Here is a 25,211-nt window from a genome sequence, read left to right as displayed (position 1 = left end):
AAAGTATGGCATGAACCGTTACATTAGGTGGGAAAATATCTGCGTTTTATTTTCCTTCAGTACCTTTTTAATTAGAACACGCCAAAGAGCAAAAGGGGATGAGATACAATCCTATATGATTGCATTTTCCAGTCAATTGTTGGATTTCTTTTAAGTGTCTGAGCTCTGCATTGACAATCTGGCCTCTGGCATAAACTTTGCCCTCCTGGTTATGACATAATGAAGACATCTGCTCAAGTATACCCCTTTCTTCACACAACTGGTTTTACGGTTCTCTAAAATAGCAAGCATAGAGCCATGCAAGTACTATTACACAAGGGATGATGCTCAAGTCTCGAGTGAAACTGGAAGAGTTCTTTTTTCCTCTGTCTCTCTCAAAGTAAAATCTTAAGGGTTTTCCTTTTCAGATAAAGCTTTCAGTAAGAAAATAAATAAAATAAGCAACTCTTGGCAAAATTCGTATAAGCATATTTGTTAGTCCTTCTTGGAAGAGTTGTACATTAACTAGGCATATCCCCGGGTTCCTTTTCCAACACAGGGAGGAGTTTGCAACCCCCTGGATAATTAACCATTCAGAAAGCCCATATTTTGGTCTGCACCCCTCCAGAGCAGCCATATATGTACACAACAGCCACTCCTGCAACATTCTTGCAGGGAAAACCTCTTCCTTCTTTCCCACTGTGTGCTTTACGAAGTGAAAGTGAAGATTCGCAGAGACACGGTCTGATACAACTGTATAGTGTGACTATCATAATTTAATTTTTTTTTTTTTAAATGAGAGTGGGAGAGAGAAACGTATGGCTATTCCAGATGATTAAACTTCTTGGTTCTTGAATGTTCTGAGTCATAGTTAACTCAGGTGGCCAGCCCCTTGCACTAACAGAGACCTGCATTTAACTCCCCATAAAATATGGATTTTATTGCAGCAGTGACAACACTTCTTAGCACCACGCTGACCTCTCTAGCATCTGCCATCTCGAGATCTACGGTAACTCATGGCAGAATATCTAACTACAGAAGTAATCTCAGCTGTGCAACTGCTGCAGTCCACATTGCAGCGTCCCTTTTTATTAAATTCTGGGATTAACGCATTGGGGGCTCCAATTTTCCTGCATGTGGCACCTAAAACCAAGCTCACTCCAACTACTCTTCAATCAGTCCGGGGAAGGCTTTATCCCCCAGATTTGAGCCTGACCAGCCGTGGAGGAGCACGAGCGAGCTGCGCCTTCCACATGACTTTTCCCTGGACAGTGTGCTCCATTTTCGGAGTCCAATGTTGGACTTTCCTCGCAACCTAAGCATTTCTGTCCTAGATGAGCCGGCAGGCGTTGCCCGGAACATGCAAGCTAACAGTTTTCTTTTGCTCCTTCTCCCAGCCAAATCGTCTCTTTAGTTTAAGTTTTCCCTACTGGGAGCATTCCAGAGTTTTCAGACTATCTGATTTTCTGCTTTACCCCCAAAGCTAAGAAATGTAACTCAGCTCAAGCAGTCACCGCACAGACCCTTATGATGCGGGCAGGTGGAGATAAATCAAGCCCCAAACGGCTCAGCGGGTCCTGCACGCACCAGCGCCCTTTGGTAATTGACCAGCCAACTTTGCAAATACCGGAGCTCTCCTGGCAGCCTCTGCCGGCGTAGAGAAAGGCAGCGGGCTCTTCTCCGGCGGCCCGCTTCTCCGTGCCCCCACCCAGCCCCACGGCGGATCGGTCTTACCAGGAGGCGGAGGAGCGGCGCCCAGGCTCCCCGGGAAGAGGCGTCAGTCCTGAGCAGCGGCAGCAGCGCCGCCCGCGCAGCCGGACCGGTGCGCCCGCCCCGACCCGGGCTCGCAGGCTGAGAGCATCCCTCCCAACTCCGGCGCGCGGCACCCACTGGGCGGAGAGGGCTCTCTCTCTGATTGGCTTTCATCAACGCTACAGAATTAAAAAAAATGGGAGATGTATACACAGCCAACGGAGCCCGAACCCACCTCTGCTCGCCTTCCTGCGCCCGCGGAGACCCTACGACCCGCCCAGGCTGTTCCTGCCTCCGCCGCCGCCGCAGGTCGCCGGCTCTGCCGTTCTTGCTCTTGCGGCTGAAACTGCAGCTCTCGGGATGCGAAGGTTACGGGCTCGGCAGAGCTGGCTCTTGTGGGCACACACTGATTTGCAAGTGAATGAAGTGGGAGGGAGCAAAGAGAGGAGGACTTTGTTAAAGAGGCCCAGTGCCTGCCCCCGCCCGCCCCCTCCCCTTGACAGAATGACTCCCAGTGTTTGAAGTCCTGAGCAATTCGCTCCCTGTAACACTCCTTCAGCCCCAGGCTTTCCCTTCCTTTTCTTTCTTTCTTTTTTTCTCCCTTGGGCAGGGGTTTAAGATATACTCAGAACTTGTATGACTACATCTGTTTCCTCTTTTACACTATCAAAATGCACCTTGTGCTATTATCAGCAACGGTCTGATGTTCTTTTTTTCACCGACCAAGCAATTGCAATTCCCAGGGACACAGTACCTCGTCACACTATCAGTTGGCCAGTTTCGTGTGATAGCACGTATAACATGCACACACATAAAACAAGCCGGTCTCCTGAGATGACAATACCGATGGCTTTTTTTTACAACATGAACAGGCGTTCTCCAGATGCAAGCAGACATGGATAGATTCATACATGTCTTTCCTTCTCGCCTTCCAGGAAGACACGCTTTCACGTAGCCCCATGATCTCTGTTACTCTTTTGGAGTAACCCCAGGATGTCGTACTTCCCTGGGCTTGCAGAAACACTCAAAATCCAAACCCTTCAGGCTTGCCAATGACTTATGGCTGATGCCATCGTTCTAAATGAATTGATACAAGCATACAAAAGACTTGCAGAAGAGGAGCGTACAATGATATTCAAGGTCTGCTTAACGTTAGAAGATCCTTCTGGAAAGTTGCCTAAGTAGGGTAACCTCCAAATTAAACTCTTTGGTACACATAGTTGTTTGAATGGCTAGATTGATAGTTACAAAGAGGTAATATCTAATATTAAGGTACTAAGCCACAAAAATATGAAACACGTCAAAGTACCATTAAATGAGAGTAATGATTTTCTACATAGGAGACATAGGCATGATGGAGTCAGCCACTGTTTGATTAGGAAAATTAAATCTAATTACCACAGTGATTGCACCCAGGGTCACTAGCCTCCCAAACCAGCTGTTCGCCTGTGCTGCAAGTTCTCAGGGAGATTTTCATTGCACGGAGCTCTAAGAAATGCCAGGATGCTTGGCCTCTGAGTAGTTAAACTGGCTGGAGGTTGGTCCTGTTCCCAGCTGAGCTCTTACTAGAAAACCTTTTGTTTCTCCAATAGAAGTTCAGGCATTTAAATAAAGCCCAAATCAAAGTATTCCTCTAGGCAGCCAGTGCTTCAAAGAAGTGTGCATGGAATGGTTTTAGCACAGATGTTCTGCACATGCATGATGGAAAGACTTGAGTTTCTTTCTGGAAAAGACCTTCCCTGAATGAAGAATTACTACCAGTTTGTGAAAAGAGGCTGAACATTCTCTTTTCATAGAGCTCTTTAAACACATATGCAGAAAGAATGGGGAAGAAAGCTGCTTTGGATTCATAGTCCATTCTTCAGGTTATGAATTTGTTACACATTTAATTGGAAATATTAGCTCCGTGTGTCTGTGTAGTCCTTTACTGCTTACAAAGTACTTTTGTGACTATTTTATTTAATTCATCCTTCAACAAGTGGTGTAATATTTTCCCTGTTAAGACAGAGAAAACAGGTTGATAAAGAGACAGCAGAGGTTACATAACATGTTTAAGGCAGTGAAACTGAAACACACAAGAAGCAGAAATATTATTGGTAAAAGGGTGTGCAGGTGTGTATGCAGACATAGAGACCCACAGATTATATGTACAGGTATAATTTATTAGCATATGTGGTAGTAGAATAATACATGAATATATAATATGTACATATGTCAATAAAATAAGTCATATTTTAAGACCACCTTTAGCAGAAAAAAATGTGCAAGTTGACTGATTTTTATGGTAGACGAGGGTTATAGTGAAGTTGATTTTCTAACTGTTGAAGCAGTTAATATCTCACAAAGGAAACCTCTAATTGTTTGCAATATACTATTCTTCAAACCCCATTAAGCCACATGTCAAAGGTGTTTAGAACAACTACTTTATGAGCAGACAATCCGTTTGCTTCTGAACAGTTCAGATGGCAGCATTAAATTACATAAAAGACAGCACTTGTACTAAAGGATTTTATGTAATTTTTGAGGCTTTCTAGTAACATTTGTCACAATAATTATTAATCTTCAAATACAGGATTGATGTAAATATCCAGAATTATTTTATTCTAATTTCAGAGACTAGAAACCGAGAGTTACTGAGGTTAAATGATTACTTGGAGTTGTGTAAGTACTGTTTCTAGTTTGTTGTCTATCATCACACCAAAACATGTTGGCAAGTAACAGTAGCCCATCAGAGATAGTTAAACAAATGAAGAGGTATGTGTCATCTTTGTATAGGGTTTCTCCTGAAAGTTAAGAGTGGAAATTCTGCAGTCTCTGGAAAGGCCCAGGGGCAGGTGCGAAGAAGCCGCCAGCATTCTACTCCTAGCTCTATCTCCTCCTCAGGGCGCTTCTGCTTTCCTTTCCTCTCTATTCACATCCTGCCTCCTTCATCCTTCAGTCCACAGGGCGAACGGCGCCCCAACAGTTCCAGAGCTTACCTGTTGGAAAGAGGGTTTCTCTTTCAGCCCCCTTTCCAATTTCTTAGAAAATGGCCTTGAGGCCTGGCACGGTGGCTCAAGCCTGTAATCCCAGCACTTTGGGAGGCTGAGGCAGGAGGATCATTTGAAGTCAGCAGTTTGAGACCAGCCTGGCTAACATGGTGAAATCCTGTCTCTACTAAAAATACAAAAAAATTTAGCCAGATGTGGTGGTGTGCACCTGTAATCCCAGCTACTTGGGAGGCTGGGGCAGGAGAATTGGTAGAATTGCTTGAACCCAGGAGGCAAAGGTTGCAGTGAGCCAAGATTGTGCCACTGCACTCCAGCCTGGGCCACAGAAAAAAAAAAAAAAAAAGAGAGAGAAAGAAAGAAAAGAAAATGGCCCTGATTGGCCCGTACTGTCTTGGACTCATCAGCTGGGGCTAGCACCCCCAGGACCAAAGAGAGGGGGAGCATTTAAGGAGTATCCTTATATACTGGAAAGACAATCCAGAAAGTGTCCTGTTCCCCAACTCTCTTGTTTTGTTCAGTAGTTTGGTACAGCTGAAACATCTCACCAGTTTTTAGGCTACTTCATTACTTTATATGCTTCAGTCAAAATTACTGGTACTTCTCTCCTTTTACAGCTTGCAAAGTTTCAATTTCTATTTTTTTAAAAAAACTTCCTTATAAACCATTATTAGGGATATTAATTTTGATGAAAGATTTTCCAACGTCCACTAAATCTCTCTTCAGATGATTAAGAAGCTGTCTTATCTTTATAATGGGGATGCATATAAATAAATAATTACAAGTTTTTTGACTTTCTTTTAGATAATACAAATCTGTATGCAATGATCATCTGATAAAAATGTTTTCATGATCATTAACAATCATTCTTGATTAGGAGAAAAAATTCACTTTTTAAACCATGAACTTAATTAAGAATCTTGGCATCAGATGTTCTGATCAACCAATACAAATCATTGATCTAAAACTTAATCCTAAATGTGTTGCTGCTAGGAAAAGCTCACATACTACAATGCTATGGCTTAATCGTCATGGTGTGCACAAGCACAGATTTCAGTGAGGAATGAATCACCATCCCTTACCTCTGCTGTGCACACACACACAGAGGCATACACATGCACACACACACCATAAACATACTGTGTTTAACGGGGAAAAAAGCTTTAACCACTATGGATCTTATTGAATTGAAACAAAGGAGACAAGAAATCTCAATGGAATTCCCTTTTTGTAAGAGCCATAGACATCTCAATACAAACTAAAATTCACACAAAGTTTATGTGCTTATCCAGGTTTTCTAATCCTGGGACAGCTTCCAATACTGTTATTTAAAGTGGGTTGGATCCCAGGATGCATTAAGACATTTCCCTTTTGATCATTATAGTTGACTCATCACTATAGGTAGATTGCAATAAGCCAGAAGATTTCCAAATGAGATAAATGCACAGCAGCAAAATGTTATTGACCTACACAGGGTATTTTAGTACTCTGGGCATTTGATAGTAGGTGGTGCGGACTTCAATTTTGCTGAATTCTTTTTACATTTTATTCACTGTTTTTAGTAAAATATAAATTTGCCTGATCAGATATGTACAACTCAAGTTTGGTAGACTGAGAATCAAGATTGTATTATGGCAATGAAGAGGCATGTCCTTGTTTAGAAGAAACAGTTCCTTAAGAGGAAATGTGTTGTCTCAGTACGTTCTTCTAAATAAATGTATAGACCAGAATAAACAGAACATCTTCTACTTTCCTCTAGAGGGAAAAATAATTCTCTCCCACCAACCCCTTTCCAATTATAGAAGCACTTGATGTGAAGAGTGACAGGTTGGAGTGGGAAAGACAATATAATAGCATGTGTTAAAAAACATTTTGGGATTTTATAGATTTTGAGAACATCAAAATTTTACAGTATATCATGGCTGTCAAAAAGAAGACAAAGATTAAGATGAGAAGATGGAAAGACCACCCTCTGTCTAGGCTTTAGTATTCTCTTCAGAATAGACACACCTCACCTACAGCCTTCTGTTCTGCTTTGAGTACTACATTTAAATATACCTTTTTTTTTTTTTTTTTTTTTTTTTTGCTTATGTTTCTACTGCATTTCATAGACTACCTATAGCACTTTGGCTTGATGTCATTGTTTACATGTTCTAGAGTGCATATCCATTGAATTATTGATGGCAGAGTCATTGTCTGTTTTGGTCATCTTTTTTTCTGGGGTGGTAGAAAAAGTGCTTAGTGCTTGCACATATGAATAAGAAGAGATTCAGATAAACTAGAATGGGTTCTGTAGACAGAAGCTGGAGATGGTTATAGTCTTAAGATTTGCATATGAGCTAAAGGTGGTAAGACTGGAAAAGGAAAGGTTTAAGTTGGTCAAGGATACTCTGCAAATACTTTAGGAACTGTCCTATGGAAGAAAATTAGACTGGGTTTTAGTGTGCCATAGACTTCAATTAGGATCAGCTGGTGAAGCCACTGGATGATAATTGCATTTAGTTGATTGTAAGACACTCATATTTTCATATTTTAACTACTCTGAAATTTTGATGTCTCTTACGACTGACATGATAAGAAAAACATCATGTCATCATATACTTGTCAGTGTCTCTTCTTTCTCAGCAACACATTAAAGAATGGTGCTACTTCTTACCATTGGTATTGTAGCCCTGATGACATGCAGATGGTCGATTTCAGCTCAACATACAAAAGGATTTTCAAGCCATTTATGTTCAAGATAAAAGGGCCTGGCAGCTTTAGGACAGACATGAGCCCCATCCCTGAAGACATTCAGTCACAATCTACACAAGTGCTTGTTGTAAATGAGCTCAAGCATCACATTTGGAACTGAATGATCTTTCACATTTTTGTCAAACTTGAGGTTCTTGAACTTGGATCCAACCTCTTATTTTTTGCAGATGAGAAAACAAGAATCACACCAGTTGAGAGATTTCTCCGAAGTCAGACATCTCATTAGAGCTAGAGAGGCCAGACTAGCATGCCTCCCATGATCCAGTCTGCAGCTACTTTTATTCACTGCTTATCTTTGCTTTCTCTTCAGGCTTAAAGTATAGAAAATGGGTTCCTCAATATTTTGATAAGAACAGTAACTAATACTCACTGCATACAGACAATGTGCCAAGTACTTGTTCACCATGTATGTTATTCACATTTAATCCTTTGACGGCCTATGCACTAGATACTGTTATCATTCTTGTGTGTAGATAAGGAAACTGAGGAATGGGAGGTAAAGTAATTTGCTTAAGATCATGCAGTTAGTATGCATCTGAGCTGAGGTTTGAACATACACTTTGAGGTGAATTCCTGTGGTCGTAATCATCATGTAGGTGCCTCCAGATTGACAGAACTTTCTGTGGAATCTATGTGAAGTGATGTAAAAATTGAAACCTGCTATAGTCTGAAATTTCTAATTTTAAGATAAACATATTTTGGGTGTTACATGACTGTCTTCTTTATTATATTTGCTTCAAAATATCTGGATAATGACTTCAGTTCCTTAATTATGTTCAATCAAAACCTGTACTTTTGTTAATTTTTTGTGCTAACAGAAGGCTTACTAATAATGCAAATAATTTTTCTTTTTTTCAAAAAAAGAAAATTCAGTTTTATCCTCTGCCATGTGTGTACCCTGCCTGCTTCCAATTTTTCCCTATTTGGGGATACCTTAAAGTTGAGAAAAACTGAATTTAACTTATTTATTGACCTTTATGTCTTATTCATTGTGGGCCCTTGGCCATCTGAAAAGATGCATTGACTCTTGCTGGTCTTTTCTGTGGAGAGCTATCTTTGTACACTTCTCAACCCTCAGGGGAAGTCTTTATTCCTCAAAAAAGGAATCCTTCACCAAGGATTCAGACAGAATTCTTGGTCACAGCTGAGGTCTTATCTTTGCCCCTGGGAAACTGTACTTATTAGCTGTTTGAGAAGGAAAAAGAAAACTGGAAATAAAGCTTCTCAGTGTCAATTGACAAGAAAATTGTAAAATCGTAGGTAAGTCCACTGTGGGGTATCTTTCCAGACGTCATAATATTAATAATATCCAAAAGCCTTTTTCAGATGCTGGTGGCTTGCTGAAAAATTGTGTAGTTTTGGCCAAGTTCTCATCTCTTGGCCTTAGTTTCTTCTTCTGTAAAATGAAGGCTTTGAATGGCTTTTTACTTCAGCAGTTCTGAAAGCCTTGTCTTTACCTGTTGTTATTTTGTGTGTGGCCACTAGGGGGACAAAGGAAAGCTCTTGTTGAAACTGTTGCTGCCCATTACGGATTCGGAATAATAGTCTTGAAGAACAACCAACAGGGAAAGCCGATTTTTCTTAATGAGGCATTGAATATTTTAAAATGCCTTTTTATTAATTGGTATTACAGTGTGATATGAACTGGTACTTCTTTGTAAAACTTAAGAATTTGAGGAAAGCGATTATTACTCTTTCTATGACTAGTAAAGTCTTTATAAGCGTAATCACATATCTCCATGAATATTATCATGTAGATTTCACTAAGCCCATTAAAAATCAGGGATATAAGTCTTCTTTGAAAAATATCACAAACTATGATGTCTTAAGAATGCAGATAAAGACATTTAAAGGATGTTTTGAAATTTTTTAGTGGTTATCAAAATTGCTAATAATTAACCTTTTGAAAAATGAAAGCAACACAAATGAAACATTTCTAATTGCAAAGTGGAAAAGGAACTCAATACTTTGTAAACCAAAAAGGTCCATAATACATTTTAGTAGCTAACCTTTATTGAACACTTACAGTGTGCCAGGAGATGTATTAAAAGTTTTTGTTTATATTCTTTTGTTTATTTTGACAGCTCTGTGAAGTAATCATTCTTATCATGCTCGTGAATAAATGGAGATTTACAGAACTTAATGACCATGCCTTCTTATACTGCTAATGCCAGCGGGTAGCAGAGTGGAGCTTTGAACTCTGGCACCCCACATCAGCGTGGCACATTGCTGCCTCATGTAATAGCCTGTGTTACACAGCAGTTTCCAGATTATAAAATGCTTCATGTCCACTACTCCTCTGCATGTTCACTCCAGTTCTCTTCAGTAGAGGGTGCATTTTTTCAGGTAGGGCAGGCAAACTCAGACAGGTTAAGAGTCCTGAACAAGAATCTACTGTTTGAAATTAGACAGAATGGATTTAGAAACAAGAGGTTTTTAAAATTGATATATAATATTTGTACATGTTTATGTGGAACATATGATATTTTGTTACACGCAAAATGTGTAGTGAGCAAGTCATATTTGGGGTATCTGTCACCTCCAGTATTTGTCATTTCCATGTGTTGGGAGCATTTCAAGTCCTCTCTTCTAGCTGTGTTGAAATATATAACATGTTGTGGTTAACCATAATCATGCTTCTGTGCTATTGAATATTATAACTTATTCCTTCTATCTAACTGTATGTTTGTAACCAGTAACTAACCTCTCAACCTCTTTTCATCTCCCTTCTTGTCCACACCCTTTGTATCCTCTGGTAGCTATCATTCTCCTCTTTACCTCAATGAGATCAACATTTTTAGCTCCCACATATGAGTGAAAACAGGTAATATTTGTCTTTCTGTGCATGGCTTATTTCGCTTAACATAATGACCTCCAGTTCCATCCGTGTTGCCGCAAATGACTTGATTTCATTTTTTGTGGTCGAGTAGTATTCCATAGTGAGTATATACCACATTTTCTTTATCCAATCATCCATTGATGGACACTTAAATTGATTCCACATCTTTGCTATTGTGAATAGTGCTTCAATAAATATGCAAGCGCAGGTATGCCCTTAACATATTGTTTTTTTCCCTTCGGATAAATACCCAGTACTAGAATTGCTGGATCATATGGTAGTTCTATTTTTAGTTTTTTCAGAAATCTCCATACTGTTTTCCATAGTGGCTATACTGATTTAGATTCCCAGCTGTGTATAGGTGTTCTCTTTTCTCTACACTCTTACTGTCTGTTATTTTTTGTCTTTTAAATAATAGCTATTTCAACTGGGCTAAGATGATCTCTCACTATGATTTTAATTTGCATTTCCCTGATGATTAGTGATGTTGAGCATTTTTTTCATATACCTGTTGGCTATTTATATGTCTTCTTTAGAGAAGTGTCTGTTTGCATCCTTTGCCCATTTTTAATTATTATTATAATTTTTTGCTGTTGAGTTATTTTTATTCCTTGTATATTCTAGATATTAGTCCCTTGCTGGATGACTAGTTTGCAAGTATTTTCTCCCATTCAACAGGTTGTCTCTTCACTCTGTTGATTATTTACTTTGCTATGTAGGGGCATTTTAGTTAAATACAGTCCCATTTGTCTATTTTTGTTTTTGTTGCCTGCGCTGTTGAGGTCTGAGCCATAAATTCTTTGCCTTGATCAGTGTTCCAAAGTGTTTTCTTCTAGTCGTTTTATAGTAGACACAAGAGTACTTTATCTTCAACTATTAGAAACAGAATCTGGGGATGAGATGAAAACTTCTAAATCCTGAGCTCTTTGTTTTGAAAAGCTTCTTCTTACAGTTTACTTGTCTCTAACTTAAAAACAAGACCCTAAAATTCTCAGAAAACTTAGAACTTCCTGTTTTTGAACAACAATAATCACTCCATTTATTGAGTGCCTATTATGGGCCAGGAACTACACAAGCAGTGCTTTATAAGTTACCTTTTTCATCCCCATGAAAACTTTCTAAAGTCATTTATCTCACTTTATTTATAATCTCACTTTATTGATGAGGAACATGTATCTCGGAGAGATTAAATAATGTGTCTAAGTCACCGAGCCAGCCAGTGGTCAGAGCTGAACCCAAATCTTGCATGTGATTTTAACTCAATATATTTAATGAGGTTCAGGTATCATATTTGTTTCAAATGGTTGTGGTGACATTTTCTGTGCTTAGATATGAATATGACCCAAGTTGCACCTGATAAGGCAGGAAAGAATCCATTGGCTTTGTGTGGAGGGGAGAGATTATGTGCAATAGAAGAGGAGGGTAAGGTTTCTGCTAGTCTGCTGTTTATTTTGCAAAATACGATCATTTTTTCGTGAAAAATAAGTGCAGAACTACCCTACTGTACAGCAAATTGGGGCTGTTGCCTTGGAGAGATTGGCTCTGAGCAGTGAATCGTGGTGCTTGGAGTCCCAACACTGTCTACTGATATGATGATATTAAACTAGTTAATTAGTATTTCTACCACCTCTAGCAATGGGTGGTAGACTCTTCCTGTCTCTACCTGATCCTCACAGCTCAACCTTTCATCTCTTAAGATTCATTTTGGTTTTTGTTCATTTTAGTATGATATTTACTTAAAGTGGAAGAAGAAGGAAGCACAAAGCTTGCCTCTCCTCAGTTTCCTTCAGACCTTCAAGATGCCACAGGACAAGGGGGAAAACCTGATAATTTTATATGACAGTTCAAAATTAAATGAATAATTCTCCTTCTAAGAGTTTTATTTTAAATAACTGATGGTACATGTAAGATTAGCTTAATACATTGCACAATGTTATATGCCTCTGCATTGTCTTTTTTTTTTTTTTTCTTTCTTTGTAAAACATCTCTGACAGTTTGTCAACAAGGCTTTTGGATAAGTGCATGCAAGTTATATGGTGTGCATAAAGATGGTGGTTTCATTTATTAGTTTTTTGTGCATTTATCTACAAATGCATGTAGGCCCCACATAAGTTTTATCAAAAAACATCAATTTTGTACTGAAAACAAGTAGATTCTCACAGTGTGACTTGTTCCGTGTATACATGAGGTTAGACTCCAACTCTATCACGTGCATCCCGCTGTTCCTTCACTCAAGTTTTCACATAAACTTCTACATGAGGCAAAATGTTTGGTGAAACTTGAATTATCTGCATAAGTCTTGCAAGATTGCATTTAACTGTGACATCCTAGTTTGATTTCTTCATTCCTTATTACCTCTTCTTCCCCCTTTCCACCCGCTGCTTGGAGCATCTAGACTACCCAAAAAGAAAATGATTATGTGATTACGATACCAGAGAAAAGCAGTTACAGTGTGTCTTGCTAAATCATTTTTGGGCACGTATCTTACTCTGCAAGCATTCATATGGCCCATGATTACAAACATAACAGAGTACTTGAAGATTGATTAAACATTAAAAATACAGCATCCTTTTGCATTTCTAAATGAAAATCATTAGAACAGGCTAGTAAAAATGGCAAGAGAGTACACAGCCTATTGGATGAAACATTTAAATTTAGATATTTCTGGTGCAAGTTTTTATGGTGGAGACCGTGTGAGAAATATTACTTAGTTCACACCTCCTTTGAATTCCTCTGCATGTTGCTGCTTCTGTGGCTTTTTCTTTTTTTTAAAACTAAAAAGTTACCGTGACTTCAGTGAGATTTTGTGATAAGCTGAACTCCTCACAGCTTGATCCTCTTCTGACTTTGTAGTGAAAACCACTGTTGCTGAGTGGAGTACAGGTCGCTAGTTTCTCTGCTGGACCTGGCATTGGACCCAGATGCCTCGTGTTTATTTGTTGCCGCCTGGTGACTCCATTTGACTAGCCCAGCTGATGCATGACTCTGAATATAGACTCGGGTATGAAAATATTTTGGGGTTCAATATCTAGGAACAGAGTTTAATGACATGGATCTTCCCGTAGAGCCGATTTCCGGGTTTGCGGTTTGCCCTCTTGGATTTGAGACTAATTCCAAGATGCTGATGGTTTTAGAGGCTGGCCTCTTGGGAGGTGGCAGCTTGCCACAATGCCATCAGTTTAGACTAATGATTGCACAGGATTCTCATGAAGCAGATGGCTACTAACCACAATATTAATATTATTTTGCTTTGTAAATTTAAGGAAAAAATAATTTCCACGGTTGCAAGGGAAACCTTGTTTGGATTTTATGAAGAATGATCTGCAACAGAAATAACATGCTGTCAGGACCTGTTTTATATGCTTTCATTATCAGTGACAAATTGTTATATTAATTCTATAGCAAATTTGTGCTTGGGATTTTAGCATTTCTTTGAGCCATTTCCCTCCTCTGCATAGCTAGCTGTAGAATAAAATGCTGTGAATTTTACCTTGGAGGGATCGACAGCTGGATTTAAATGTTACTTCAGTAATTTGCTTAGAGATATTGTTGTTTATAAATTTGAGGACTGGATATTCTTTGACAGGCTTCAGAATGAAGTGGATGTGTGAAGTAATTGCTTAGAGTATCCAGGTAGGAGAGACACTTCTGCCTGGATTCCCTTAATAATGTAGCCAAAACAAGAGACATTTATTTCTGTTTGAATTAGCCAGATAATTACTTCTGTGCTCTGCCTTGTTTTGCTGATGACATTCTGGTTTATGCAGGTTGGGAGAGATGACAGTGACAGTCAGGTTCACGTTGATGGAATCCTGTGATCTGTGTAATTCAGCCTGGGGTGCCAGTCACTATTTTGTTTTGATCAGCTTTCTGTACCATCTATGATGCTATTTTCAGGAGAACTCAAAACAAAGGTAATTCAGGAATGCCTAATGTTAGGACATGAGGGAATTTGGCATGACTTTGCCTCAAGCACAGGAATTTTGAAATTTGGAACATGAGGTTGAAATGGAATGTTTGGCAGCTGTGTGCATTCATTTTCTGTTCCTTCTCAGATCGTCTTGAAGCCCAGCTCAGGCAATCGTGATTCGTTTTCTGTAGTTGTTTTGAATAGACCAGATGTTTGGAAATGGTTTTTCACCTGTTTGGATTTTTGACTTTCTTATTCTTGTGAAGCTCTTAAAACGTAGTGTAAAAAATGGAGGAAAAAACCCCTGTACTTTGGATTTATTCAACTAACAAGAGAGATGTAAAAATCACAAAATGCTAGGAAATGGCTAACAAGTAAGGGAAGAAAATCACATGTTTTTCATAGAAAAGGCTAGAAGGAAGACTCAGTAAGGGATGATAGTCCCAGTCTACTTAGAAGGTTCGTTTTGAACTTTTGACAACTTAGTTCCAAACCCGAAATGAGAAAAACTAAGATAGTATCCAAGTGACTGTTTCTTAACAATCCATCCTTAATTATATTCAACATCTAGTTTTTTTTTTTTTGAGGCAGAGTCTCACTCTGTTGCCCGGGCTGGAGTGCAGTGGCGCAATCTCGGCTCACTTCAAGCTCCGCCTCTCGGGTTCATGCCACTCTCCTGCCTCAGCCTCCCAAGTAGCTGGGACTACAGGCGCCCACCCCCATGCCAGGCTAATTTTTTGTATTTTTTTAGTAGAGACGGGGTTTCACCGTGTTAACCAGGATGGTCTCGATCTCCTGACCTCGTGATCCACCCACCTCGGCCTCCCAAAGTGTTGGGATTACAGGCATGAGCCACTGCGCCTGGCCTCAACATTTAGTTTGTGACCACTTAGCAGTTTTGTAGCAATAAATTAGAAGGACAGGAGTTGACATAGTGTTAGAAGGAAGCTTAATAACAGTAGAAATGACAGCTGACCTTGAGTGGAAAGATAACCACCACAACCACCACCACAAAAAAAGCAGATACTGAGGGTACTGCTGCAGAAAAACTATGATGAAGCCTCACAAAGATGACTCTGAAACTCAAGAAAAGTTAATTTATAGTCACTTTCCCTTAGAAAGCTACTAATAATTGTTTAAGAAGTTGGAGAATGAATTGATGATGTTTAGCATCTGAATAGGTGTGCTTCGATAATTTGGTAATTCATTTATGTGGAATAGTTCGTTCCCAGTGATGCAGATGGTCTTGTCTTTGCAGGTGAGTTGGGTCACATCAAATCAAACACTGTGTTCTTCCCTGGGTAATAATGATTCAAGGAATACTGGTGTGGGTCAAATATCTGAAGTCATTCATATGGAGATTTATTTCTGTGGGCCTTGAAGACATTTTCATTTTACAAACCTGTTAAAATTAAAATGTCAATAGGTCAAATAATTGTATGTTGGTAATCCATTGGTATTAAATTATTAGATTATGCTGGCAGCGAGATACTGTGAGAATTTGATGCAGAATGAACACTCATTCATTTCTTTAGCTATAATGATCTCCATGCTCTGGATACTGAGGAAGATTTAAAAGACAAATTCATCCAGCTTGTTTCAATTCTATAAATAGTTGCCCAACTTTCATTTTCACCTTCCCAGGGAATAGAAATTGAAGCTTGATGCACTGGGCACTCCCATCCATGGTGTTAGCTGTAGCTGATGTATTGGTTGGTCACTCTTTTGGACTCTATGACAAGCTTGCTGAGTTACTGATACTGCAATTGCAAAATAAACCATGCAATTAAACTGCATTTAGTTTTCTACAAAGAGAACTCAGGGATGATTGGCCATATTATGTAAGTCAGCCAAGGAAATAATAAATATGTTCAATTCAAGCTAATACATATGTACATGGACAGCTATATTTTTGAGTGTTAATAACAAGAGAGAATAAAAGATGGAGACTACATCAGTGGTGAAGGAGGTGCTGTGGTTGTAGCCAGTGTGGACATCACATGAAATATTGGTCAAGTGGCCCAGCTCCTGTGGAAAGAGCACCAATGATAAACTCTACCGATCTCAGTTCCAAGTAGAAAAGCATTTTGTGGTAGGATTGCCTGGCCTTAGGGTGATCATCCAGCCTAGTTTGTCTGGTTATACTGATTTAATTATTAATCATGCCTTATTTTACTGTCAAGAGTGTTTTGGCTTGGATGACAAGTAATTATATGGTCACTCTACTTAACTTTGAATGAAACAGAAGAGAATACATAAGCCCATTTGGAGATGATCATTCACGGGTAACCTCTCTCAGAGTCTCTTATTTCCTTACAAGTGAAATAATAAAAACACACCTGACAGTCATAAGTCTAGTTTCCTACCTAGTAAAGAAATGACATCAAACCCTACAGTAACTTCAACCTTTTCTCTCTACTCCCTTTATAGTTTATGGAGCCACCTATGCTTGTGGTGGAATTGATAATAACATGGCAAAAACTAACATTTTAGGTGAGAAATGTGGAGATAAATAATGCTACACTTCTGAGTTTATATCTAATAGCATATCATCCAGGAACAGGAAGGGAAAAGGTGAAGTCCAGAGATTCTGTCCAGAGAAATGTTAATGTCCCCACACTCTCAGCCTGCTGTGTCTGGCCTGAGTGCAGCACTTCCCCCAGCAGCCCAGCCCATCCCACATCACCAGCTAGGGAGGCTATGGGAATGGATTGATCATCCTTCTGTGGTCATTGATGCTGACTGTGGTGTACGGTAAATTTTTTACACTCTTTATGAATGAGTCTGGCAAGCAGTTTCAGAATTTTTCAAAGTGACTTTTGGGAGTGATATTTGTCATACCAGGGACATAGTTTTACAAACATGAAGAACATGAAGGCCTGTCTCAACAGTTACACAGAGTGTCTTTTATGGTGTTTCTGGTGTTGAAGATCCCTAGTTACTAACTTTTATTTTCACTCCCTTATGTAACATTGCTATTGTCTCACCACTAGGCTTTGGAATATATTCATGTATCATCAATATATCTTATCACTGGCAAAGACAATTAAGAAATTGTGCTTATCTAATTGCACCAAATCTTCTTTTATTTTTGCATCTGTCTGATATATTTCTGTATCTATACCCTCTTTTTTTGTCCCTACTTTGAAAATGCTCATGAGAAAGTGTTTGAAGATTACGCAGGGGATTCAGGATGTAGTATGAAGCCACTGGTAGAAGTATGGCAGGTATGCAGTGGGCACATGACACATGGGGTGATGTGGAAAGAAAGGATTAAGGATATGTATTAGTCTGTTCATACACTGTGAAAAAGAAATATCTGAGACTGGGTAATTTATCAAGAAAAGAGGTTTAATTGGCTCACAGGTCTACAGGCTGTACAGGAAGCATGATGCTGGCATCTGCTCAGCTTCTGGAGAGGCCTCAGGAAACTTTCCATCATGCTGGAAGGCAAAGGGGGAGCAGACACATCTTACATGGCTGGAGCAGGGACAAGACAGAGAAGCGGGAGATGCTACCCACTTTTTGTTTTTTGAGGTGGAGTTTTTCTCTTGTTGCCTAGGCTGTAGTACAGTGGCACAATCTCAGCTTACTGTAACCTCTGCCTCCTGGCTTCAAGCAATTCTCATGCCTCAGCCTCCCCCGTAGCTGGGATTGCAGGTGCCCGCGACTACGTCTGGCTAATTTTTGTACTTTTAGTAGAGATGGGGTTTCACCATGTTGACCAGGCTTGTCTTAAACTCCTAACCTCAGGTGATCTACGTGCCTCAGCCTCCCAAAGTGCTGGGATTACAGGTATGAGCTACTGTACCCAGTCAGTATTACATACTTTTAAATGACCAGGTCTCATGAGAACTCATTCACTATCATGAGGACAGTACCAAGAGGGATGGTGCTAAAGCGTTCATGAGAAATCCATCCCCATGATTCAGTCACCTCCTGCCAGGTCCCACCTCCAACCCTGAGGATTACAACTGGACATGAGATTTGGTAGGGACACAGATCCAGACCATATCAGGATGAGAAAGTGGAATGAAGGGATGCAATGCTTAGGTTCCACAGTGCTGTGTAGCAGGCATGTAGAGAACAGTGGGGTGGCTGTTAGACTAGGGATTTCAGTAAGCAGGAGTGGAGGCTCTCAGCAAACGTGATGTGGTGGCAGGGACCTCTGAAGCCTGATAAACTGTAGGACAGTTGAGACTCTGGACTTAGGCACCTGAGAGCCTGGATCTATATCCCAGTGTCTCCCTTTAGTAGCTGTGTGTTTCAGAAAGTTTCCTAATGTCTCTCTGCCTCAGTTTCTTCATCTTAAACTGGAGATAATTGCAGTACCCATCTAATAGGGTTGGTGTGAACCTTGTATGAATCAATCTATGTAAAGAGCTTAGAATATTTCTAGGCACATTATCAGCACTGAGTAAATGTTAGATCTATAAAAACACCCTGCCTGTTGGTTTTTGGCATGATCCTCTCCCTACAGCTGTGTGTAGTGTAACACAACATTGCTGAGCCAGGAAGGACTTAGCTCACAGGACCAGCAGCAACACAACCATGGGATCCCAGCAGGATTTCTCTGTAGCACAGCATGGATTCTCAAATGACTGGCTTGAATTCCCAATTCCCCTCCGGGCCAAAGAAGACAAAAATTACTGAATGAATACCAGATAAAATGGAGCAACTATGACCATTGGGGAATATGAATTTGCCTTAAAGCAATATTCTCCCCTTGATGATAAGTGCTAGAAAAACTGAAAGCACCTCATCTCTTTTAGCCCATTTCCACACTGTGACTGGGTCCTTAGTGATGGTATTTGTCACTGTATTACTTCCTTCATAGTTGAAGATAAATCATGCCCTGTAACTGGGGTGACCAAAAACCTCATTTTGTTATCTTGGATTTAAAACATCTTGAACATTGATTATTAAGTATACGAGACTCTCCTGGTTTCTAATGTCAGTACTCAATAAACTAGCTTTTATTGAGTATATCTAGGACTGTGCTGGGGATAATGGACCTACAAGACATGGTTGCAGGCTCCTGGGAACTTATGATCTAATTGAGGAATAAAATACTAGTGTGGTTTTGAGTACTGAACTGCTGGACACTATTACCATTATAGTCTATGGAGACAAAACCGAAAACGGTGTCTCCCAATTCACTCTTCGTATGTATTCTGGTGGTGCAGCCTTTCTTTTCTCACTTGTCTTGATTTACCGTCTTAGTAACCCAATAGCTAACGCAGTGCTTCGGCTTGCCGGTGGCAGGTTACTAATAAACGTTTGTTAAATTAATTCCTGCCCAGCTGATTATTGACTGAACATAGAAAAGCTCTTGTTTTCGATGTGGTTTTGTGACTTATCCTGCTCTTGCATGTCATTTTTGTACTGAAATTTTTACTTAAACTCTATTGTTGTCACTTTGATTTCACTGTAATTTTTAAAAGCCTCTTTGTTTAAAAAATACTGAGATCATCTATGTAAGCTGCCTAATACAGGGTCTAGGGCATATGAAGTGATCAATGAAAGTAAATTCAGCCGTTTAATACATCTTTGCTTTTCTGCCAGGCACTTCCACATCATTCTTTTCTTGAATATGTGTCATATTCAAGTCAATTTACATGTTAAGCATTTATTCGTAAATTATGGAAGATGAAAACTCCAGTGGAAAAGCACCAAGAAGAGGATCATCTCTCTCTCGGGACAGGAACATGAGCTCGAGTTATAGATTCTGTGGAGAGAAAGCAAGAGTAAAAACAATAAACGTCCTGAATATACTTCCCATTAAGCAAGGAAAATTATTCTCTTCTTCTCACAGCTTTGTATCTGAGGCTCTGTATTTTATTTACAGCATAAACTCTTTGCTCTTTTCAGTAGGTGCTGCTTCTCGTACTGAGCAATGGTTACTAGAGTCTATTTTTCACGCGCCATGTAATGTGCTCCTGATACGCAACTGAAGCTTTCTTTCCGTTCACTTGCTCATGCTTTTCATAGCTGCAACATGGAGCGGTATTTTAAACCCTTGCAAACCTCAGGTTTATACCTGGTGGTGTTTATTCGTATAGTCCTTACAAAATATTCCTCCTGTAAAAAGTAACTTTCAGTTCTTTCTTTGAGCTTAGTTTTATAAAAAGACAGCATGGCTAAGTTGGATTTTGTGATTCTTTCTAATTTCAATTTGGGTTTTCTTGTCACTGACAGGTTTCTTTCCCCACCTTGGAAGATGAATTGCATTTTATCAGTTATCTCAGAGGAGTCCTTTGAAATGAAGTAAGGAAATAAACGTGGCTCTACATTTTTAAATAGATGATTTGTTATCAGACTATGATCATAATGGAGAAGATGTCAACTCCCTTGAGGTTTCTGAAGCCAAGGCATGACTGCACATGGAATGTCATTCGAGTTCTCCTGGCTGGTGGGGGCTGGGGACCGTCTTCCTTCTCCATCATGGATGTCACCGTTTTGATTCTGTGTGTTAAAGAGGAGACTTCAAAAACAGGATGTCTTGGTGCATTTACGTGGCTTCTTGGCATGGTATGTTGACATCTGATACACAGACCCCTTGTCCATTTCCATTACAGCATCCACTAGGGAGACCAGAATACTGGTTGTGATTTCATTTAGTACTTGTTCTAAGTTAAGCAATCTCTTTTGATTTGCCCATAACATTAATTCAGCTTAAAAATATATAATTAATCTGAGAAAGTGATGAAGATATATAATCCATACTTACTCTCAACTTGAGAATTTGCTGTTCATTCAAGATTTAACTCTGACTGCAAAAAATGAAAACAAACAACAACAACAAAAAACTTGTTCTTTTCTTTAACCTAAAAGATTGGTTTATCTTTATTTGTGTTGGTTGGCAATAAACAAACAAACAAACAAAAACAAAACCCAATGTTCAAGATGATGAAACACTGGTTATTCCTCAGGAATGGCTCAGAAAATTTATCCCGTTCAGACCTCATATTTTTATTTATAAGGCATAGCCAGTATCCAAACTATGCACTCTGCCAGCCCCACACAGCATCTGAAACTCTTCAGGCTTCTATTATTTTATACAACCACCATCTTTTATTGTCCACTCTAGGTGGACAATTAACCAATTCACTAAACTTTTATCTAGGTCTGAAGAAGAGAAAAAAGGCCAGTTATAAAAGGTTTTGTAACTTAGACCTTTGGATATTACAAATCTCTGTCTTGTAAGACAGTCATGTTACGCTTTTAAACCTTGGGTCTTTTTTTCCCTATGTTCTACAGTATTTATGTGAAGTAAGCAGTGTATGAGCCAAGAGAAATTGAGATAGAAGAGAAATAAGGGGTACCTGTGACTTAAGCTTTATAACTGCACGCAGTAAATAACGATGCATTCAATAAGACATATTAGAATGAAGAGGCAGGAGATATAAAAAAATCTATACATCCCTTCTGTATAATTTTTTCCCCATATCCAAGACATACACTTGTATTTAGAAGACAACTTATAAATCATCTTGGGGGTTATTGCATTTAATGCAATGTCTGTATGGGTGACTAGCTGGCATGGCAGTGATCGATGGACTCACACAACTAGGTCCAGTGGTTCAAATGTAGTTCAGTTTGGCAGTGACTAAAAGTCTTTATGATCCAGCAATTGTTCAGCGACCTGGATGAAATGAATTGGTCTCTTTCCTAGTGAATAGCTGTCCATGTCACAAGACTAGAATGTAACTGTTACTAATTGTCTCCCTGGTTGATAGTCTCAGCAACAGGGTTAAAGGGGTCATAAGGAAAGGTGACAAAGTGCTCTGTCTTTTCACACCATTGCTCATGTATTGAGCTCATTGCACCAGGTCATCCCATTCACTGGACAGAAAGGAGGAAACCATTCATTGTTGCAACCTGAGTTAAACTGAGCCTATCTTAAATGACACATCCTCAATTCTTTTGATGATCTCTGTGACCAAATCTTTATTCATGCTGAATTTAGTCCAGCATCTTCACCCCCAGGGGGACAAAAGCAAAAGCAGTGTTAGAAAAGAAAAAAAAAAACATAGTCTTGAAAATGACAGACGTTTCTCCTCATTTAGAGCAAAGTCTAGATTTAAAAGATTCATAAAGTTAGCTTCATAGTTTCTTTATAATTATATCCCGCTGTGTTAGAGAGTTGACTTAAAATTTACTCTCATCAATGCTTGTCCTTCAGGACCCATAAAAATATTTTAAAAAACATTTTTGTCTTACATAAAATGACGTTTGAAGAATCTTCCCTGGGTAGGAATAATTAATAATAAGAAGATGTTAAGTTTTACTAAATGAATATTAAAATAAAATTCAATCTTGGCTGGGTGTGGTGGCTCAAACCTGTAATCCTAGCACTTTAGGAGGCCGAGGTAGGAGGATCACTTGAGCAGAGGAGTGCAAGTCCAGCCTGGGAAACACAGCAAGACTTCATCTCTACTAAAAATAAAAAATTAGCTGAGTGTGGTGGTGCATGCCTGTGGTCCTAGCTACTTAGGAGGCTGAGTCAGGAGGGTAGCTGGAGCCCAGGAAGTTGAGGCTGCAGGGAGTGATGATTGTGCCACTGCACTCCAGCCTGGATGCCAAAGCAAGACCCTCTCCCAAAATAAATAAATATATAAACCCAAAGATATAATCCTAGTCAGTATCTAAAGAGTTGATATTAAATTTCATATGAAAAAATCCAACAGAATTAATAATGATGAGGTATGTACAGTGATATTGAAAGATAAAAATTGTTTCAATAAAACAAGATGATATCAAAAGATAGACAGGCAGATCAATGGAACCCAAGTACACAATGACCAAAACCACATCCCTACATAAGGGAGCGTAGTATTTGTTAAGCAGGGTATTTCAAATCCATGAGAGGTTTGGACAATTGGGTATTCAAAAGCAGAACACAAAATTAGATTCCTCCCTCATACCACATGAAAAGGACAAGCTACAGATAGATAAAAAATCTAAATGTAAAATCTACAAAGTATAGAATATGTTTATAAGCTTAGAGTGGCATTCTTAAGTAAGACATGGAAATCAGACCCCATAAAGAAAACATCACGGGCAGATTTGAGTTTGTTAAAATTCTAAATTCTCTAAAGGACAGCAGATTAAAAGTTAAAATACACACAGCTAATGTGAAAATATTTGTCCCATATATGATAGGTATGTATAGCAAATATTCCTAATATTTAAGGAGTTCCTTCACTACATTAAGAAAAAACAATAACCATGTAACATGAAAATAGACAAAGAATGTGAATAGGCACTTCAGAGATGAAAAACTAGACAAGACCTATAAACAGATAGGAAGTTCTCAATCTCATTATTAATAAAAAAAATGAAAATCAAAACATAACATCCCTTTTTGGCTTTTAGACTGGGATAACATAAAGAAAATGGAAAACTTTGTGTGCTGTGCTATGTGGGGCTGACCTGTGGCGTGAATGTGACCTTCTCATTCCCTACAGTATTAAAGTAAATTTGCAAGACCTTTGGAGATTAGTTTGGTAATAGCTATTAACAGTTTTAAGTGCTCATTTCTTATAACCTAGAAATATCATTTTGAGGCATCCTTCTTATAGCTATGGTTCAAAAGCATATGTTTGTGCTTATTACAAACATGAATGTCCGTTAATAAGAAAATGGTGGAATAAATCCTTACAAAGGGCTGTATGTAACCATCAAAAAGAATAAGGTAGAGTTATATTAATAACATGAAAAAAATTTGTGCTATATGGATGAGTGGAAAAATGTGCAGTGTGATGACAATTCTTTCATATTTGTGTGTGTGTTTGTGTGTAGTTCTATATAACCTTAAGAAAATGTTAAGAAGTATATGACCCCAATTGGTAAAAGGAGCTAAAAATGAAAAGTAGTTGAAAGGGTGGATAGACTGGAGAAGCCAAGAAAGGGCTTTTACTTCTTTGAATAACTTTGTTAAAAAGGATGGGAATAAGGATAACTGTCCAGAGTTGAAGTCTGGGGCTTTGTAGTGAGATAGGTTTGTGCCTACACAGCCATGTAACTTTGTACTCTTGCCAACTTTCATTTTTCCAATAAGGGTAAAGCAGCAATGATCATTAGGGCTTAGCCTGATCACTAAAGGTGCTCTTCAGAGATGGTCATTGTGAGTGTTCAAAGCACCAACCTGGTTTTTTTTTTTTTTTTTTTGAGACGGAGTCTCTCTGTCTCTCAGGCTGGAGTGCAGTGGCGCGATCTCCGCTCACTGCAAGCTCCGTCGCCTCCCAGGTTCACGCCATTCTCCTGCCTCAGCCTCCCGAGAAGCTGGGACTACAGGCGCCTGCCACCACGCCTGGCTAATTTTTTTTTTTGTATTTTTAGTAGAGATGGGGTTTCACCGTGTTCGCCAGGATGGTCTCAATCTCCCGACCTCGTGATCCGCCCGCCTCGGCCTCCCAAAGTGCTGGGATCACAGGCGTGAGCTACCGCGCCCGGCCAACCTGGTTTTAAGGGATGCTCCAAACTGGGATAGAGGGAGGAGGAAAGTCTGTCCCTTCAATGTCTGTTGGGAAAATATTTGCCTTCCTGTTGCTGATAATTAATTTCAGAACCTTTTGCCTTTGGTTTCTTTTCTTGTTAACATGTAGTACCGACCATAAAATGATCCAATACATATCAACTTTGCAAAGTAATTGTCCATTGGAAAATATACTTTTACAAACATTAGATCTTTAAATGCCATGTTTTCATATTCTGTGAAGGTTTACAATGTGAGATCATAATTTCTTTTTTCTTGCACTTCTATAGATTCAAACTTCTTCTGTAAATAGTTTTAACAGTGTTTATCTTGTCTATCTGGCATTTGAATCAAGGAGCGAATTCATCATCCCCTCAAATAAAGAAGTGGACCACAATTTCCAATTACTAAAATGCAAAACTTGTCCTCTCTACTTATGTTTTTATAACACAGCATGGAAATCTGTCTTCTGATTTCTCAGAGTAAGAAATTAGTTTCTAAAGTACAAAA

At 39.1% G+C, this 25,211-nt stretch overlaps 1 protein-coding gene across 1 annotated transcript in view; it reads right to left on the bottom strand.

Annotated features, from left to right (window-relative positions):
- Positions 1-2,193, bottom strand: part of CDH6 (cadherin 6) — a 137,548-nt gene extending 135,355 nt beyond the window's left edge. Inside the window, exon 1 of the mRNA XM_010378023.2 lies at positions 1,967-2,193. The gene's annotated coding sequence lies outside the window, so the exon portion shown is untranslated. The remainder of the gene's footprint in view (positions 1-1,966) is intronic.
- Between the last annotated feature and the right edge of the window lie 23,018 nt (positions 2,194-25,211).

The sequence above is a fragment of the Rhinopithecus roxellana genome, chromosome 3 (genome assembly GCF_007565055.1).
Source record: "Rhinopithecus roxellana isolate Shanxi Qingling chromosome 3, ASM756505v1, whole genome shotgun sequence".
NCBI classification, from domain to species: Eukaryota; Metazoa; Chordata; class Mammalia; order Primates; family Cercopithecidae; genus Rhinopithecus; species Rhinopithecus roxellana.
Note: the sequence above shows the minus strand (reverse complement) of the source record. Positions and strands in the feature narration are given on the sequence as shown.